The 20,254-nt window shown below is 45.3% G+C and overlaps 1 protein-coding gene across 1 annotated transcript in view; it reads left to right on the top strand.

The window, feature by feature from the left end:
* The first annotated feature begins 2,799 nt into the window (after positions 1 to 2,799).
* Positions 2,800 to 20,254, top strand: part of LOC120996078 (glycoprotein-N-acetylgalactosamine 3-beta-galactosyltransferase 1-like) — a 53,572-nt gene continuing 36,117 nt past the window's right edge. Inside the window, exons 1-2 of the mRNA XM_040425769.1 lie at positions 2,800 to 2,896; positions 2,996 to 3,129. The gene's annotated coding sequence lies outside the window, so the exon portion shown is untranslated. The remainder of the gene's footprint in view (positions 2,897 to 2,995; positions 3,130 to 20,254) is intronic.

Raw genomic sequence — 20,254 nt, 5'->3', positions numbered from 1 at the left:
ACATCACCCAGAAACACCTATTACACACAACTTGAGTACGCTGCACATCTATAAGTGCCTGTGATAGTACTGCATACATCTATAAGTGCCTGTGATAGTACTGCATACATCTATAAGTGCCTATGATCGTACTGCATACATCTAAAAGTGCCTGTGATAGTACTGCATACATCTATAAGTGTCTGTGATAGTACTGCATACATCTATAAGTGCCTGTGATAGTACTGCATACATCTATAAGTGTCTGTGATAGTACTGCATACATCTATAAGTGCCTGTGATAGTACTGCATATATCTATAAGTGCCTGTGATAGTACTGCATACATCTATACGTGCCTGTGATGGTACTGCATACATCTATAAGTGTCTGTGAAGGTACTGCATACATCTATATGTCCCTGTGATAGTACTGCATACATCTATAAGTGCCTGTGATAGTACTGCATACATCTATAAGTGCCTGTGATTGTACTGCATACATCTATAAGTGCCTGTGATAGTACTGCATACATCTATAAGTCCCTGTGATAGTACTGCATACATCTATAAGTGTCTGTGATGGTACTGCATACATCTAAAAGTGCCTGTGATAGTACTGCATACATCTATAAGTGCCTATGATAGTTCTGCATACATCTATAAGTGCCTATGATAGTTCTGCATACATCTAAAAGTGCCTGTGATAGTACTGCATACATCTGTATGTCCCTGTGATAGTACTGCATACATCTATAAGTGCCTGTGATAGTACTGCATACATCTATAAGTGCCTGTGATGGTACTGCATACATCTATAAGTGCCTGTGATAGTACTGCATACATCTAGAAGTGTCTGTGATGGTACTGCATACATCTATAAGTGCCTGTGATAGTACTGCATACATCTATAAGTACCTGTGATAGTACTGCATACATCTGTATGTCCCTGTGATAGTACTGCATACATCTATAAGTGCCTGTGATAGTACTGCATACATCTATAAGTGCCTGTGATGGTACTGCATACATCTATAAGTGCCTGTGATAGTACTGCATACATCTATAAGTGTCTGTGATAGTACTGCATACATCTATAAGTGCCTGTGATAGTACTGCATACATCTATAAGTGCCTGTGATAGTACTGCATACATCTATAAGTGCCTGTGATAGTACTGCATACATCTATAAGTGCCTGTGATGGTACTGCATACATCTATAAGTGCCTGTGATAGTACTGCATACATCTATAAGTGTCTGTGATAGTACTGCATACATCTATATGTCCCTGTGATAGTACTGCATACATCTATAAGTGCCTGTGATAGTACTGCATACATCTATAAGTGCCTGTGATAGTTCTGCATACATCTATAAGTGTCTGTGATAGTACTGCATACATCTATAAGTGCCTGTGATAGTACTGCATACATCTATAAGTGCCTGTGATGGTACTGCATACATCTATAAGTGCCTGTGATAGTACTGCATACATCTATAAGTGCCTGTGATAGTACTGCATACATCTATAAGTGCCTGTGATAGTACTGCATACATCTATAAGTGCCTGTGATAGTACTGCATACATCTATAAGTACCTGTGATAGTACTGCATACATCTGTATGTCCCTGTGATAGTACTGCATACATCTATAAGTGCCTGTGATAGTACTGCATACATCTATAAGTGCCTGTGATGGTACTGCATACATCTATAAGTGCCTGTGATAGTACTGCATACATCTATAAGTACCTGTGATAGTACTGCATACATCTGTATGTCCCTGTGATAGTACTGCATACATCTATAAGTGCCTGTGATAGTACTGCATACATCTATAAGTGTCTGTGATAGTACTGCATACATCTATAAGTGCCTGTGATAGTACTGCATACATCTATAAGTGCCTGTGATAGTACTGCATACATCTATAAGTGCCTGTGATAGTACTGCATACATCTATAAGTGCCTGTGATGGTACTGCATACATCTATAAGTGCCTGTGATGGTACTGCATACATCTATAAGTGTCTGTGATAGTACTGCATACATCTGTATGTCCCTGTGATAGTACTGCATACATCTATAAGTGCCTGTGATAGTACTGCATACATCTATAAGTGCCTGTGATGGTACTGCATACATCTATAAGTGCCTGTGATGGTACTGCATACATCTATAAGTGTCTGTGATAGTACTGCATACATCTATAAGTGCCTGTGATAGTACTGCATACATCTATAAGTGTCTGTGAAGGTACTGCATACATCTATAAGTGTCTGTGATAGTACTGCATACATCTATAAGTGTCTGTGATAGTACTGCATACATCTATAAGTGTCTGTGATAGTACTGCATACATCTATAAGTGCCTGTGATAGTACTGCATACATCTATAAGTGCCTGTGATAGTACTGCATACATCTATAAGTGCCTGTGATGGTACTGCATACATCTATAAGTGCCTGTGATAGTACTGCATACATCTATAAGTGCCTGTGATAGTACTGCATACATCTATAAGTGCCTGTGATAGTACTGCATACATCTAGAAGTGTCTGTGATAGTACTGCATACATCTGTATGTCCCTGTGATAGTACTGCATACATCTATAAGTCCCTGTGATAGTACTGCATACATCTATAAGTGCCTGTGATAGTACTGCATACATCAGGCAAAATATCTGCCCTACCTGTCACTTCTGTGAATCATCACCATATGAAGAAACAGATACAGTAGGTGTTTGCACTTTGACTATTCTTTAGCTGGGTGTGTTTAATAAGAGCTGGGAACATGCGGTTATAGGATCTGATTGGGCCTTTCCCTGACGTCCTGTAGGAGGCAGCTTTCTCTCTGTGTGGAGCTCATATGCTGTGACAATGACAGTGAGATCACGGTGTGCAAGCATCTCTTGTGTGAGTGCATGCAGCTCTGCAGGAATCAGGGTGGATATACATGGCTCACTGCTGGATAATGCAGTATTATAAATACTAATTACAATTTCTCATTGTCAGGTTTATGATGTGTAGCGGCTGTATCGTCAATGTCCATAAGAAAAGCTCGACCGACTGTAATCATCCCTGTACATTTCAAAGATAATTCATATCTGGCTGGATCGTTCTTTAGCACCTGTCACTATAAACCTCAGGTAAGTGCAACAGATGTATACAGGGAAAGCTTGTGCAGTTACAGATGTAGCAGGGTTGAATTTGCCATTGAACACATTGAGGGCTGCATTGACATTGTGTATAACTTTAAATAATGTGGTTTACTTGTAAGTGTATCTGCAGTTCCATGTAAAACAGCAGCAAAGAAAGCACAATGACGCTGCCAAATCACAATCTCAGCTTTGCTGAAAGTTGACCGCATATCTTTATATCTCACTGGAATGCATGTGAGAGCTAGATTATAGCAGTGTGTTACAGATCCTGCAGTCTCAGTCAGTGGGGATACCCCCCCCCCCCCCCCCCTAAGGTAACATCCCAGGGGCCAGTCCAACCAGAAAGATTTTTTTTTTCTGGCATCGGTTATTCCCTGTCAGGGAACTTCTAGTCAGAAAGATTGTTTCCTGTCAGACCCCCAATGCAGTGGTGTGCCTAGGGTGTTTGGCACCTGGGGCGGGTGCTTTCTTTGGCACCCCCCATCAATACTTAAAACAAAAATTGTACCCCCTCACAGCAGTATTGCCCTCATTGTACAACCTTCACAGTAGTTTTGTACAGATGTGTGCCCCCTCACAGTAGTTATGCCCTCTGTGCACCTTTCACTGTTGTAATGCCCTCTTTGTGCCCCCTTCACAGTAATAATCCCCATTGTGTGCCCTTCATAGTAATAATCCCCATTGTGTCCCCTTCATAGTAATAATCCCCATTGTGTCCCCTTCATAGTAATAATTCCCACCGTGCCCCCTTCAAAAAAAACAAAAAAAACACAGTAACTACTCACCGTGTCCTCTCTTCCCTGCAAGCATAGATCGCTCTGCAGCACTGTTTGGGCGGAGCTTATGCAGATTTCTGGGCTGCTGACTCCGCTTACACATGCCGGCAGCGCGATCTGTGTCTGCAGGCTGAATGGTGGAGCAGGGAGAAGTCTTCCTGCTTCAGAATTCTGTGTGCCGCCGGCATGAAGGAGGGGAGGAGCGCTGGGAGCTGAGCGGTGAGTGACAGGACCCAGCTCCCAGCAATGAGCGCTTCCATCTGTATACATGGAAGCGCTCATTGCTTCTGGCACCCTCCTGAGAGCCGGCACCTGGGGCGGACCGCCCCCCACGTCCCCACCTTAGTACGCCACTGCCCCAATGTTAATCAGACCTCAGCCCCAATCAGACCCCCAATGTTAATAAGACCCCAATAAGACCTCAGATCAGACCCCCAATCAGACGTCAGCTTAGACCCCAATGTAAATGACCCCCAATCAGATAAGCACCCCATGCCTTTCATCAGCCTCCATGCCTCTCATCAGCCCCTGTGCTTCTCATTAGACCCCATATCAGTCCTTATGACTCTTACCAGTCCCCATTATCATCCCTTAGGCCTCTCATTAGCCCCCATATCAGTCCTTATGCCTCTTATCAGCCCCCATTATCAGCCTTATGCCTCTTATCACCCCCATTGCAGCCCCCCTATATCAGATCAGCCCCAAGCAGCCTCATGTTTTACAAAATAAAAAAACACTTAGCTCTCCTGTTCATGGACGCTTCCGCTCCTCACCGCCCGCGATCTTCTTCCTCCTGCTGTCGGCTGTGCTGTAAACTGGCGCGCACAGCGTGAGGTCACAAAGCGCCCTCACGCTGTGCGCAGCCACTGCACAGCCGACAGCTGTGGACCAGGAAGCGGAGAGTACAGAGCTTTCACCGCTTCCTGGTCCTCCAGTACTAATGAGCGCTTTCATAATAGAAGCGCTCATTAGTATTCGCCCCATAATACTCAGGGACATTTTCCCCCACTTTTGGGGTGAAAAATTCCTTGTCTATGGCAGTGTGCAAAGCGTCTTTGGCTTCAGTTTCCTAGTAACATAGAAGTCTCGCTTAGTCACTAAGATTGGGGATCCATTCACAAACCCATATTCGATTTTGCGGACCACAAGTTGCAGATCCACAGGACATGGATACTGCCGTGTGCATTCTGCATTTGCAGTTCAGAACATCCTGCCCTATGATGGTAATGCCCATTCTTGTCCACAATACGGAAAAGGGCGGGACATTTTCTATCTCTTTCGAGGCCGCGGAATGGATGTGCGGATGCGGACGGCACACTGTGTTCTGTCCGTGTCTCACAGTCCCATTGTAATAATGGGTCCACATGAGATCTGCAAATTGTGGGACGTGTCGGAAACAAAAAATACTTTTGTGTGAATTGGCCCGAATGTGCCTCTGAGTTTGGGATTCCCATAGACACTCTGTGGAAAGAGACTTTCTGTTAGCGCCATTTTGTTCTTTACCAAATTAATTCTATTTAGAATCAATCGTTGTTAAAGAGGGGTCTCCTTTCCACAATATACCTTTAGGTCTAGATTCTTGACATTTTCATTGCAAAGATCACCTAAGAGGGGCTCAGAAGGGACAGATAGAGAAGAGTAAGTTCTAAGTGTTCAGACTCTCCAAGCTTTAGAAAGTAGAAATTTGGAACAGGAAAACCACAAATTTAGGACACCAGGCTTCCAGTGGGAGCAAGATTACAAAACCTTTTCTCAAATTGTGCAAATATTACGTCAGACACCTGGATAGAATCTTGTACCCAGGTTACTTCCTCAGGTTAAAGAAATTGCCCCCCAAGGCAAATAAGTCAACCCTTTAGGCCTCATGCACACGACCGTTGTGTGCATCCGTGTCCGTTGTTCCGTTTTCAGTGATTTTTTGCGGACCCATTGACTTTCAATGGGTCCGTTGAAAACTCGGAAAATGCACCATTTATCATCCGCGTCCGTGATCCGTGTTTGCTGTCCGTCAAAAAAATAGGACCTGTCCTATTTTTTTGACGGACAACGGTTCGCGGACCCATTCAAGTCAATGGGTCTGTGAAAAAACACAGAGGCACACAAGATTGTCGTCCGTGATCCGTGTCCGTAGGCTACTTTTGCACAGACAGATCCGCAGATCCGTCTGCATAAAAGCTTTTTCAGATCTGAGTTTTCACATCGTGAAAACTCAGATCCGACAGTATATTCTAACACAGAGGCGTTTCCATAGTGATGGGGACGCTTCAAGTTAGAATATACTAAGAACTGTGGACATAACTGCCCCCTGCTGCCTGGCAGCACCTGATCTCTTACAGGGGGCTGTGATCTGCACAATTAACCCCTCAGGGGCCGCACTGGCCACCAATAAATATATAATACTGGGGGGGAGGGAGGGAGGTGAGCCGCACTGGCCACCAATGAATATAATACTGGGGAGGGAGGGGGATCTCTTACAGGGGGCTGTGATCCGCACAATTAACCCCTCAGGGGCCGCACTGGCCACCAATGAATATAATACTGGGGGGGGGAGGGAGGTGGGCCGCACTGGCCACCAATGAATTTAAAACTGGGGAGGGAGGGGGTCTGGCCCCTGCTGCCTGGCAGCACCTGATCTCTTACAGAGGGCTATGATCCGCACAATTAACCCCTCAGGTGCGGCACCTGAGGGGTTAATTGTGCGGATCACAGCCCCCTGTTAGAGATCGGGTGCTGCCAGGCAGCAGGGGGCAGTTATGTCCACAGTTCTTAGTATATTCTAACTTGAAGCGTCCCCATCACTATGGGAACGCCTCTGTGTTAGAATATACTGTCGGATCTGAGTTTCACGATCTAACTCAAATCCGATGGTATATTCTAACATAGAGGCATTCCCATGGTGATGGGGACGCTTCAAGTTAAAATATACCATCGGATTGGAGAAAACTCCGATCCGATGGTATATTAATAGGGACTCCTGACTTCACATTGAAAGTCAATGAGGACGGATCCGTTTGCAATTGCACCATATTGTGTCAACGTCAAACGGATCCGTCCCCATTGACTTGCATTGTAAGTCAGGACGGATCCGTTTGGCTCCGCACGGCCAGGCGGACACCAAAATGACTTTTTTTTTTACTTTCCTTCATTTCCGTGGATCCTCCAAAAAACAAGGGAAGACCCACGGAAGAAAAAACGAACACGGATCACGGAACTACGGAACCCATTTTTGCGGACCGCGTCGTGTGCATGAGGCCTTACAAAGGCTCATATGGTGGTTGTTTCAGGACAAATCTTGACCTCTTTCCCAGGAAATTTCTGGGGTCTTATCAAGAGTGTATGCAGTGCCAAATCCACAGGTAAGATGAAGGCTAGATCTGACATGTCTAAACAAATACCTTCTTGGAAATTCATGATGTGAATTTCTGTTCGGTTATCAACATTCACCAGCAGGACGATTTTATTACCATCACTCACCAGGGTTTCTCATCTTCAATTCTCTGGCCTTTGGTTTATCATCATCGCCTGGTGTTTTTACTAAGTTAGTTGTGGAATATATGACAAAATAACGTGGTCTTAAGACGCAGGAAATGCTCAACCCCATATGCAGTTGTGCATCTATACCCGGGGGAGCAAATCCTGCACAAGTGGTCCATTGCTAATGGCGATCCCCAGCAAAAAATACATGCAATGGAGGATGCCCGCAGCGGACCACAAGTGTCACAAAGGCATCCTACACCAGATAGCAAAATGTGTGGATATAATTGACAATATGGAATAAACATTTACAAGAATAGGTGCACTACTGTGGTGGATGCAATCAACAAAATCTGACTAAGCGCCCCGTACCCGCTCAGTTATGTCCTTAATACAAGGATATATTGGCTAAAGTCTCATTTTAACACCAGTGTGAGAGTTTAGTCAAATTTTGTTGATTGCATCAACCACAGTAGTGCACCTATTCTTGTAAATGTTTATAAGTTAGTTGTGGCACTAACTCAGAACCTTAGCTTCCAGTTAAACTCCAGAAACTGGTTGCTTAAGCTCACAGGAGTGAATCCAGAAATCAAGGTGGATGTGAGATCTAAGGTCCCATCACCAAGTGCCAGTCAGAACCCAATGGAGTAAATTGAAATAACTGAGCCCCACAGCAAATATTTGAACAGGGCTCCCCCAACAACTTCTGTGGAAGCCCTCCCCCTCCCGTGTAACCGCTGCTCCTGTTGCTAGTCAAGATTGCTATCATATCAGGCCAGTCAGCTGCTCTGTCTATAAATATATACTTTCCTGGCCTCTTCCATAGAAACAGTAACATGGAATTAGTGTACATTGCAAACCAGCATTGTTTCAGGAAGAAACCAATGTTTATCAAGTCTGGTTCTTCTTGTGGTGATCAAACCAGAAACTCTGGAAGACCTGTCTTCATGGCTTTGTCTGAGAAATACTGAACAAGGTAGATTTTTCTGGCCATTCCAGTAATTCTGGTCAGGAAGTACACTTCCACATTCTTTGAGTTCAGGGGAGATTTTCTCTTCAAGAGATGTATCTGTGATCCAATATCAGAGACCTGGGAGCAATATATCTAGCTCTTCATTTAGGGCAGACTCAAGAATCAGTCAGTGGTGGAGCAAACAGGTAATATCTCTATATCAATAATTGGCACAGGACTCGCTCTGATTCACAGAACAGTCAATATAGTAAAATTATGACTTGGGCAGTGGAATGTCAAACCGAAGACAGCTATCCAAATTCAAGGTAATCTGAATGTTCAGGCGGATCTGTTAAGTTGGTCACAGGAAAAGGCTCAGCGACTGTATTTTTAACAGATTGTGTGCAGATGGGGCACCCCCATTTAGATGCAATGGGAACAGCCTCCAATACAAAGCTCAAGAAGTTCTTCTCCCTAAATCCAGCAGATCCACGCGAAAGAATAGATGGCCTGTCTTTCAATTTGGAAGGAATTTTTCATCCAAATTTTCCTCAATTTCCCCTCATATCCTGAGTGCTCAGAAAAATTAGATGAGAGTCTCAGCCATAGCTATAGTGCTTATCTGGCCAGGAAGGCATGATTCCTCACTGGCTACAACTTTCCACAAGTCCCTAAGCAGATCGGCCAGCACCACTCCTGTCAGTTCAATAATGGCTCAAATCCTACTTATCATAATCAACTACCTTATGTGTCACCCCCAATTCCTCATAGATTGTAAGCTCTTGCGAGCAGGGCCCTGCGTAAAAGTGTTAAGAGTTATGTAGCAGCTTGTGAGACCAGTGCACGCCTGAAGGTGGCGCACACTCAGCCATCAGGATCTCTTCTTCCTTTGTCCATCCCGCCTCGTCCTTGGACGCATTTGTCCATGGACTTCATTTCTGATTTGCCGAGTTCCTCTGGGAAAACTGTTATTTTGGTGGTAGTGGACCGCTTCAGCAAGATGGCTCACTGTCACGGCAGACAGGATACAAGATACACAGAAAATCAACAAACAAGTGTCTAGGCAAGAAGCTGGGGATTAAGGTCACCTCCTGACAAATCCCTACCAGCTCTCCCTAGACTTCTATGCCCACGTTCAGACCCTGAAGGTGGGAATAAACGTGTCCTCGTGCCTAGGCTGAAGATTCCCTAGAATCCCTAAGATGGTCAAAGGGGGAAAGAGGCAGCCTGCTGTCACGGCTGAGGATGGGGAAAACCCTCAGCCGTGCGATGCTCAGAAATGTCCGGTCGCTACTCGGCCAGGGCAACAGCATTAGGGAGCAGGTCACCTCCTATTGCGTCCCTAGCACTTACCCTGTCTCCTGTCCGCATGAGCCGACCCTGATGGTGGGAGGACTCATACACTGGAACCTAATAGTCCCTGGAGCCCTCAGGACGGCCCTGAACTAGGAGGAGGAACAGGGGTCTCACTGGCCAAGCAGCAGGGAGAAGGGGAACAAGAACAGCCTATGAATATGACAGGTGAACCTAACTGTTCCACACTAACCTGCCACAGCCTTGCTGACTGGAACCTGTGCTCAGGAACGCTGTCCACACAAACATAGACAAACAGCACACACATAAGCACACAGAGGAACCAGGACATTCATAGCTGCAATAACAACCAAAAGCATAGGACATAAACTAAACATCAGGGATAAGGATTTTATGACCGGAAGGGTGGCCCTTACTGGAAGGATGGTAACCAGCAGGAGGATGTCTCCATTAGCATGGCTGAAGCACCCTCTGACTACTGCCTTCCACTGAGGCTTTATAGGGCCAAGTAGCCACACCCACAGTCAGACACACCCAGTGCACACACACACTAGGAAGGAGGTTAACCCTCCTAACACCAGGGAAGGGAAAACACCACTTAAAGGGGACGTGCACACAATAACATAAAACCAAGTGCACACATACACACATCACACGAAACCGCATGCACAACATAGCAAGCTGCAATGGCACAGCTCAGACTGCTATGCTGCCACATACATACTGTTGCCAGCGGCAACCACAGGTGAGGCAAATACCACAGCCCTCACCTGTGATTGACAACCAAAGTAAACCGCTGACAACCGCATGCGGTTCAGGAGTCACGGTCATAGCCATGGCCGTGACACCTGCTCCCTCAGACCTGGAGGGGGCAGGCGTTCCTCTAACGGCCTAGACAGACAACCACAAGATAAACAAAACCAACTTATCTTTACTGAGCAGGAACAACAAATCCTTCCTTCCTTCCTCTGAGCCAGACTGAAGCTATAACCCGCACAGGACACTGGGAGTGGGCATAATTTAAACTCAAACCAACGACCCCACCCAGTGCACCTGAAGGGAGGCGGATATAGCTCAACTCCAAAACAAAAACAAAAGGCTACACACTTGCTGCTAACCTGGCAGACCTCCGCACATAGCCTGAGCAGTGCATGACAGTTTCTCCCCCCCCCCCTTCTACGGGTGACCTCCGGACACCCTGGCCCAACTTTATCCGGGTGGGATCTGTCAAAAGCCTAACTAACTAACATCCACAGCCGGAACCCACATCCTCTCCTAAGGGCCGTATCCCCTCCAGTGTACCAGGTAGTGAAGGGAACCCCGAAGAACTCTTGAGTCGAGAACCCTGGAGATCTCGAACTCTAAATTTCCATCAACCAGAACAGGGGGAGGAGGCAATGGCGATGGTTCCACCGGTTTCACATATTTCTTCAGTAAAGACTTGTGGAACACATCATGGATCCTCCAAGTCTGCGGAAGATCCAGAGGAAACGCTACTGGATTGACCACCGCAGATATTTTGTAAGGTCCAATAAATCTTGGACCCAGTTTCCAAGATGGTACTCTCAGTATAATATTTTTAGTAGATAACCACACCAGATCACCCACACACAGGTCCGGACCAGTCATACGTCTCTTGTCAGCCATTCGCTTATATCTCTCACCCATCTTCTTCAAATTCACTTGGATCGCCCGCCAAATAGAAGACAAAGCAGAAGAAAATCTCTCCTCCTCTGGCATCCCAGAGGAACTAGTCCCAGAAAAGGTACCAAACTGAGGATGAAAACCGCATGCGCCAAAAAATGGCGACTTACCCGTGGACTCCTGCCTACGGTTATTCAAAGCAAACTCTGCTAGGGACAAGAATGAGGACCAGTCCTCCTGATTCTCAGCCACAAAGCACCTCAAGTAGGTCTCCAGGTTTTGATTAGTACGCTCTGTCTGCCCATTCGACTGCGGATGAAAAGCCGAAGAGAACGAAAGTTGCATGCCAAGCCGAGAGCAGAACGCCCTCCAAAACCTGGAGACAAACTGCGTGCCCCTATCAGAAACCACATCCGAGGGAATGCCATGCAATTTCACGATATTATAAACAGAAATCTGAGCAAGAGTCTTGGCATTGGGCAGACTGGCTAACGATACAAAGTGAGCCATTTTACTAAAACGTATTAAACAGTGTAACAGGGCACTCAAGAAATCGTGACCATGTGGTACAGTTTGATATCTTTATTACTATTATGAATAATGTTACTCAAACAAATCAATTGTAATGATCGCTAGATGAATCGATAAAATATTTGACAATATTGGATAAATGAATCGATAAAATATTTGACAATATTGGATAAAAATAGTCGATTTACACAAGGGCTCAGAATAATATAATGCAAATATCGGCAGTCATAAAATGCAATCTCAAATTTAAATGTTCAGTCCAAATTTGGTATATACATCTGGGTATTGGTGCAGGCCAATCGAATATTGTTATGTCCCACTTCCAATTGCAGCAGCGTCCCGCTGAAAATGAAGTAGATAGCGGCGTCCCGCTATAAAATTACTTGCAAGTAAAATTTACCTTATATCAACCGAAGGTTCTCCAGACTCGAGTGCGACATCTTTTTTGATTTTTGATTTTACTAAAACGATCAACAACCACTAACATTACTGTTTTCCCGGAGGAACTCGGCAGATCCGTAATAAAGTCCATAGACAAGTGCATCCAAGGACGAGAAGGAATAGACAAAGAAAGAAGTGAACCAGCAGGTCGAGTATGAGCAACCTTTGACCGTGCACAGGTTTCACAAGCTGCTACGTAATCCTCAACACTCTTACATAACCTGGGCCACCAGAACCTCCGGGACACAAGATCAAAGGTGGACTTACCACCAGGATGTCCAGCATGGACAGTATCGTGATGTTCCTTGAATACCTTGTATCGCAGTCCATCAGGAACAAACAACCTCCCTGGGGGACTAGAACCAGGAGCCCCCTCCTGGGCTCCCAACACCTCCATCTCCAATTCGGGGTACAGAGCGGAGACCACCACCACATCAGCCAAAATCGGAGCAGGATCCTCTGAATCACATCCCCCAGGAAAACTGCGAGACAATGCATCTGCCTTGACGTTTTTAACCCCCGGGCGAAAAGTAACCACAAAATTGAACCTGGTAAAGAACAGTGACCATCTGGCCTGTCTAGGATTCAGACGCTTGGCAGATAGCAGGTAAGCCAAATTCTTATGATCCGTATATACTGTAACGGGATGAGACGTCCCCTCCAACCAGTGACGCCATTCCTCAAAGGCCAATTTGATGGCCAGCAATTCCCTTTCTCCTACATCATAATTCCTCTCGGCGACCGAGAGCTTCTTGGAAAAAAAAGCACACGGAACCCATTTGCCAGGAGATGAACCCTGCGACTGCACTGCTCCAACACCCACTTCTGATGCATCAACCTCCACCACGAAGAATGGCTGAGACACATCGGGCTGCACCAGAATGGGAGCAGCCGCAAAACATTCCTTAATAGTCGAAAAGGCCTGCAATGCCTCATCCGACCAGACAGAGACGTCAGCGCCCTTCTTAGTCATATCGGTCAGAGGTTTTACAATGATAGAATAGTTCAAGATAAATTTTCTATAATAATTAGTAAACCCCAAAAACCACATCAAAGCTTTCTGATTCTCCGGTCGGTCTCATTCCAGAACCGCCCGGACCTTTTCGGGGTCCATACAAAAACCAGAGTCAGACAGCAGATATCCCAGAAACTGAAGCTCCTGCACAGAAAACACACATTTCTCCAATTTGGCATATAATTTATTCTCCCGAAGGATCGTCAAAACCTGTCTCACGTGATCCTGATGGGTCTTCAGATCAGGAGAGTAAATTAGAATGTCATCCAAGTAAACTATCACGAACCTCCCCACAAAATGATGGAAAATGTCATTGATGAATTGCTGAAATAACGCTGGCGCGTTAGTTAACCCAAAAGGCATAACCAGATTCTCAAAATGACCCTCGTGCGTGTTGAAGGCCATTTTCCACTCATCCCCTTCCTTGATTCTGATCAGATTGTAGGCCCCTCTTAAATCCAACTTAGAGAACACCTTGGCTCCAACAATATGATCAAAAAGATCAGAGATCAAAGGAAGGGGATACGGATCACGGACTGTAATACGGTTCAATTCCCGGAAATCCAAACAAGGTCTCAGCGATCTATCCTTTTTCTTTACAAAGAATAAGCCCACTGCCACCGGAGACTTAGATGGCCTAATATGACCTTTTGCCAAACTCTCGGCAATATACTTCCGCATGACCTCTCTTTCAGGTTGAGAAAGATTGTAAAGCCGAGACTTTGCCAACTTAGCCCCTGGGATGAGATTAACTGGACAATCAAAGTCACGATGAGGAGGCAATTCCTGAGCCCCACCCTCCGAAAAGACATCTGCAAAATCTGAGAGATACTGAGGTAAAGCCGTAGTAGACACCCCAGAGATAGATGTGCCAAGACAATTGTCCGAACAAAATTCACTCCAACCAATGATCTGTCTTGCTTGCCAATCTATAATTGGGTTATGTTTTGTCAACCACGGTAACCCCAAGACTATAGGAGCGGGCAAGTCCTTCAGGACAAAACAAGACATGATCTCAACATGTGAATCACCTACCCTTAACAGAATACCATGAGCAATATAAGTGAGACTCCTTTGAGAAAGAGGGGAAGAATCAATTGCGAAAACCGGAATCTCTCTTTCTAAAGTGCAAGTACTTAGACCCAGATTTTGAAGGAAAAGAAAATCAATAAGGTTTACCCCAGCACCACAGTCAATGAATACTTCAACAAAAAAAATTCTTGAGTCTAGCGCCACCATAGCTGGAAGGAGAAAACGAGTATTACAGGGAGCTTGCATACCTGCTTGCTCCACCACCCCATTCACACTACATCAGGAATGTTTTTTTTCTTTAAGTAAACCTCTTTGTGATTCTTTCTCATCAACATGCGGTTTAACAAAAGGACAAGCAAAAATAAAATGACCACTTTCTCCACAGTAATAACATAGTTTATGCAACCTCCTAAAGTTCCTACTACCAGAACGGAAAGATACCTGACCCAGCTGCATGGGTTCCTCCCCTACCCCAGAGTTACATGTCATATCACCCTGGGGAGCAGGTGAGACAAAACCACTCACAGAAGGGATCCCTTGCGCGGAGGGAACCTTACACCTCTCTCTAATACGTCTATCTAACCGAACTGCCAAAGACATAGCATTCTCCAAAGTATCCGTGTACTCATGAAAAGCAAGGGCATCTTTCAATCTCTCAGATAACCCCTGACAAAACTGACCACGTAACGCGGGGTCATTCCACTCTGACTCGGTAGCCCATCTCCTAAACTCAACGCAGTAAGCCTCTTACGCAAGTGGTAGGCAATTAAGAGTGCCGTGTTTGTGTGAGGGGAGGCGGGGCTTTAATTATTTAAACCTGGCTCCCCTGCCCCCACTTGTCGGTTCGAATGCTTTCGAATCGGCTCATGGGTTGGCTGTCCTTCCAGAGAGGTCGCGTGTCTCGTTGTTAGTTTGTGTGGTCGGCGGCGTCGGGCTCATTGCTGCGGAGAATAGGTAGGCCGGGTGGCTGCACACCCGTCTCGTTATTTATGTCATGTCATGCTGCCGGGCGTGCCCGCCGGTCCCCAGCCGCACCTGTGACTGCCCGCACTTCCGATCCGCTCCAGGCACCCCGCTCCCACATGCAGCGTCCCCCAGGCTAAACTGTACAACAGCCTCCTCACGTGTGGCTCCGTTGCGGCGAGTCACACTCCCGCTCTCATACCGTCGCACGCAGCGGTCACGCCGGCCATCGGCTCCACAGTGCGGCTAACTGCCCTTCGGCGCTCTAGCAGGTCCTGGTCTGAGAGAGGGCGACACCTACAGGCCATGCTGGTACTGCAGTCCAGGTACTGGGCTCCTTGTTCAGCACCAGTGGCTAGGCACTAAGGCAGGCGTCAGATGGAAAAAAATAAAAAATATTTTTTAAGTATTAAATAAAAGAGGGTTCAGGGAAGGGGGATGGCCACTACGCCTTGCGCACGCAGCCTGGCCGCCCATAGCACATACGGTACGTCGGGAGTCAGTGGGTCAGTTTCGGGCGCAGCCGCGACAAGCCGGTGGTTAGCTAGGGAGCGGTTGCGTGGGTGAAGGGTCACTCAGCCGGGGTTCGCTCACTCACATGTCTGTCCTTGTTTATTCAGGTCCACCTGGGTTGGCTACTTTGCGATACTGTGGCAGGTATTCAGCACCATTGGTACATGCTACATCCCGACCTACCGTCACTCTTCTCCGCCCACCCGATCAAAGCGGCGTTGAAGGGTTTGTGCAAGATGTCTGTTGTGAAACGACATGTGCGTCAGCCATTTACCGGTAGCTTGTTCAGGCCGTGACAGACAAACTGCAGGGTAAACCGTTCGGGCCGCAGGTTAGCGCTCTGGTAGAAACAGCCTTGTACCTGGCCTTCCATGGATTCCTCAGGTCAGGCGAGCTCATGGGCACCAATACGCTATGTCCTCACCTTGGCCTCGTCCAAGACGTCACGGCCGGGGGAATCGGTGGCGGTCAGATATTTTCCCACGGACAGCAGATGGTGTCCGGTGCAGGCCTGGGAGGCTTGGCTGCGTAGTATTTAGTCCAAGCGGCATGTTCTCCCGTACTCGAACTAGGCAATGCCCGGCTAACCACCGCGGCCTTTCTTACGTACATTCAGGTTTAGTTGACAGGTTCAGGGGTCGGTCCTCTCTGGATCACAGGACATTCCTTCCGCATGGGCGCGGCAGCTGCGGCGTCCATGCATAAGGTGCCAGTACATGTCATCAAACAGTTGGGTCAGCGCAGCTCCGCGTGTTCGAGCGTTATATCCCGGATCCTTATACGAAATATCACTGGCTTTCGAGTTTTGGTTTTGTAGCTTCTGTTATCAAGTTTTTCAAACTCCTATGCATGGTTCTTTTGGCCCCTTTAGGCTTCCCTTCGATAAGCAGTTCCGGCATAACTCTGCTGCTTCTAGGTAGGGGGGGGGGGAGTATAGGCTTAGGTAAGGGACCCTCTCATCATGAGCCGATCCGAGCACAAGTGGTAGGCAATTAAGAGTGCCGTGTTTGTGTGAGGGGAGGCGGGGCTTTAATTATTTAAACCTGGCTCCCCTGCCCCCACTTGTCGGTTCGAATGCTTTCGACCCACCCAGAAGCCCTCCCTTCTTCTCAGGACTCATCATTGGTGTGGCCCCCTTTAGGCTACCCTTCGATAAGCAGTTTCGGCATAAATCTGCTGCTTCTAGGTAGGGGGGAGTATAGGCTTAGGTAGGGGACCCTCTCATCATGAGCCGATCCGAGCACAATTTAGATTCCGCCATCGAGACCCGATCTGGATCATCATAAATTAATCCCAAGGCTTTAAAAAATTCTTCCACCGACAAGAGGGCCAGAGAACCGGACGGCAGAGAAAAGGCCCAGGATTGCGCGTCCCCTTTAAGCAGGGAAATGATTATCCCTACCCTCTGACTCTCATCACCAGACAAAGATGGACGCAGCCGAAAATACAACTTGCATGACTCTTTAAAGTGGATATAGTCATCCATACCCCCTGCAAATCTATCAGGGAGAGCGACTTTAGGCTCCCCATAAATTTGACTTCCTCCTATTGCACCTGATGCCAGAGCACCCTGACACAGTGTGACCGAATTACGCAGATCTGCAACCTCTAGGGATAATCCCTGCATGCGATCAACTAGCGCATCAAATGACTCCATCTCAAAACAGCTGAGAAATGGCAGTCAAAGTATTGGCGGGTTATAATGTCATGGCGGACAGGATACAAGATACACAGAAAATCAACAAACAAGTGTCTAGGCAAGAAGCTGGGGATTAAGGTCACCTCCTGACAAATCCCTACCAGCTCTCCCTAGACTTCTATGCCCACGTTCAGACCCTGAAGGGGGCAGGCGTCTCTCTAACGGCCTAGACAGACAACCACAAGATAAACAAAACCAACTTATCTTTACTGAGCAGGAACAGCAAATCCTTCCTTCCTTCCTCTGAGCTAGACTGAAGCTATAACCCGCACAGGACACTGGGAGTGGGCGTAATTTAAACTCAAACCAACGACCCCACCCAGTGCACCTGAAGGGAGGTGGATATAGCTCAACTCCAAAACAAAAACAAAAGGCTACACACATGCTGCTAACCTGGCAGACCTCCGCACATAGCCTGAGCAGGGCATGACACTCACTTTGTACGATTATCAGGTTTGCCCAATGCGAAAACTCTTGCTCAGGTTTTTATTGACAACATTGTGAAATTACATGGAATTCCCTCTGATGTTGTCTCTGACAGGGGGACGCAATTTGTTTCCAGGTTTTGGAGGGCGTTTTGTTCTCGTCTGGGTATTCAGTTGTCTTTATCTTCGGCTTTCCATCCTCAGTCGAATGGTCAAACTGAGCGCACTAACCAAAGCCTGGAGACCTATTTAAGGTGTTTTGTCGCTGAGAATCAGGAGAAGTGGTCCTCGTTCTTGTCTTTAGCTGAGTTTGCCTTGAACAACCGTAGGCAGGAGTCAACTGATAAGTCACCATTTTTTGGCGCATATGGTTTTCACCCTCAGTTTGGTACTTTTTCTGGGACTGAATCTTCTGGGATATGTCAAAAAATATTTGCCCCCCTTATGAATTAACTGTGATTAACTAAGGTTTTGGAAAGCTGAGTTCAATTTCACTAGCCACACTAAGGCCTGATTACTGCCAGACATGTAGAATCAAGAAATCACTTAACCACTTCACATCCGGGCCATTTGCCCCCTTCATGACCAGGCCTAATTTTGCAAATCTGACATATGTCACTTTATGTTGTAATAGCTTTGGAACGCTTTTACTTATCCAAGCCATTCAGAGATTGTATTCTCGTGACACATTGTACTTCATGATAGTCATAAATTTGAGTCAATATATTTGACCTTTTATTTATAAAAAAAATCCCAAATTTACCAAAATTTTGAAAAAAATCCCAAATTTTCTAATTTCAATTTCTCTGCTTTTTAAACGTGATAAGTGATAACTCATAAAATATTTATTACTTAACATTTCCCATATGTCTACTTTATGTTGGCATCATTTTGTGAATGTCATTAAAAAATTTTAGGACGTTAGAAGGCTTAGAATTTTAGAAGCAATTCTTAAAATTTTTAAGAAAATTGCCAAAACCCACTTTTTAAGGACCAGTTCAGGTGTGAAGTCACTTTGTGGGGCTTACATAGTGGATACCCCCATAAATGACCCCATTGTAGAAACTACACCCCTCAAGTTACTCAAAACTGATTTTACAAACTTTGTTAACCCTTTAGGTGTTCCACAAGAATTAATGGAAAATGGAGATCAAATTAAATTTCACTTTTTTGGCAGATTTTCCATTTTAATCCATTTTTTTCTTTAACACATTGAGGGTTAACAGGCCAAACAAAACTCAATATTTATTACCCTGATTCTGCAGTTTACAGAAACACACCACATGTGGTCGTAAACTGATGCAAGGGCACACGGCAGAAGAGAAGGAGCGCCATATGGTTTTTGGAAGACAGATTTTGCTGAACAGGTTTTTAGATGCCATGTCCCATTTTAAGCCCCCCTGAAGCACCCTTACAGTAGAAACTCCCAAAAAGTGACCCCATTTTGGAAACTAGGGGATAAGGTGCCAATTTTATTGGTACTATTTTGGGGTACATATGATTTTTAATTGCTCTATATTACGTTTTTAAATGGCTGTTTTGGTGCTGCTTTTATTTTTTACAACATTTATCTGACAGGTTAGATCATGTGCTATTTTTATAGAGCAGGTTGTTATGGACGCAATTATATCAAATATGTCTACTTTCTTTTTTTCAGTTTTACATAATAAAGCATTATTGAAAAATTATGTTTTTGTGTCTCCATTTTCTGAACGCTATTTTTTTTTTTTCTGCCGATCGTCTTGTGCAGGGGCTCGTTTTTTACAGGAAGAGTTGACGTTTTTATTGGTACCATTTTTGGGTAGATATGATTTTTTAATCATTCATTATAACACTTTATGGGGCAAGGTGACTAAAAAATTGGTTGTTTTTATTTATTTATTTTTACAGCGTTCACCTGAGGGGTTAGGTTGTGACATTTTTATAGAGAAGATCGTTACGGACGTGGCGATACCTAATATGTATACTTTTTTCTTATTTATTTAAGTTTTACACAATAATAGCATTTTTGAAAAAAAAAAATTATGTTTTAGTGTCTCCATAGTCTGAGAGCCATAGCCTTTTTATTTTTTGACTGATTGTCTTAGTTAGGGTCTAATTTTTTGCGGGATGAGGTGACAGTTTGGTACTATTTTGGGGGGCATACGCCTTTTTGATCGCTTGGTGTTGCGCTTTATGTGATGTTAGGTGACAAAAAATTGCTACTTTTTTTGTTTTACAGTGTTAGGTCATGTAATCTTTTTATAGATCTGGTTGTTATGGACACGGCGATACCTAATATGTATATATTTATTTTTTTATTTCACTTTAACACAATAATAGCATTTTTGAAAC

Source organism: Bufo bufo, chromosome 3 (genome assembly GCF_905171765.1).
Source record: "Bufo bufo chromosome 3, aBufBuf1.1, whole genome shotgun sequence".
In the NCBI taxonomy this organism is placed as follows: domain Eukaryota; kingdom Metazoa; phylum Chordata; class Amphibia; order Anura; family Bufonidae; genus Bufo; species Bufo bufo.
The sequence above is the reverse complement of the archived record's forward strand: the minus strand, read 5'-3'. Positions and strand labels throughout refer to the sequence as shown.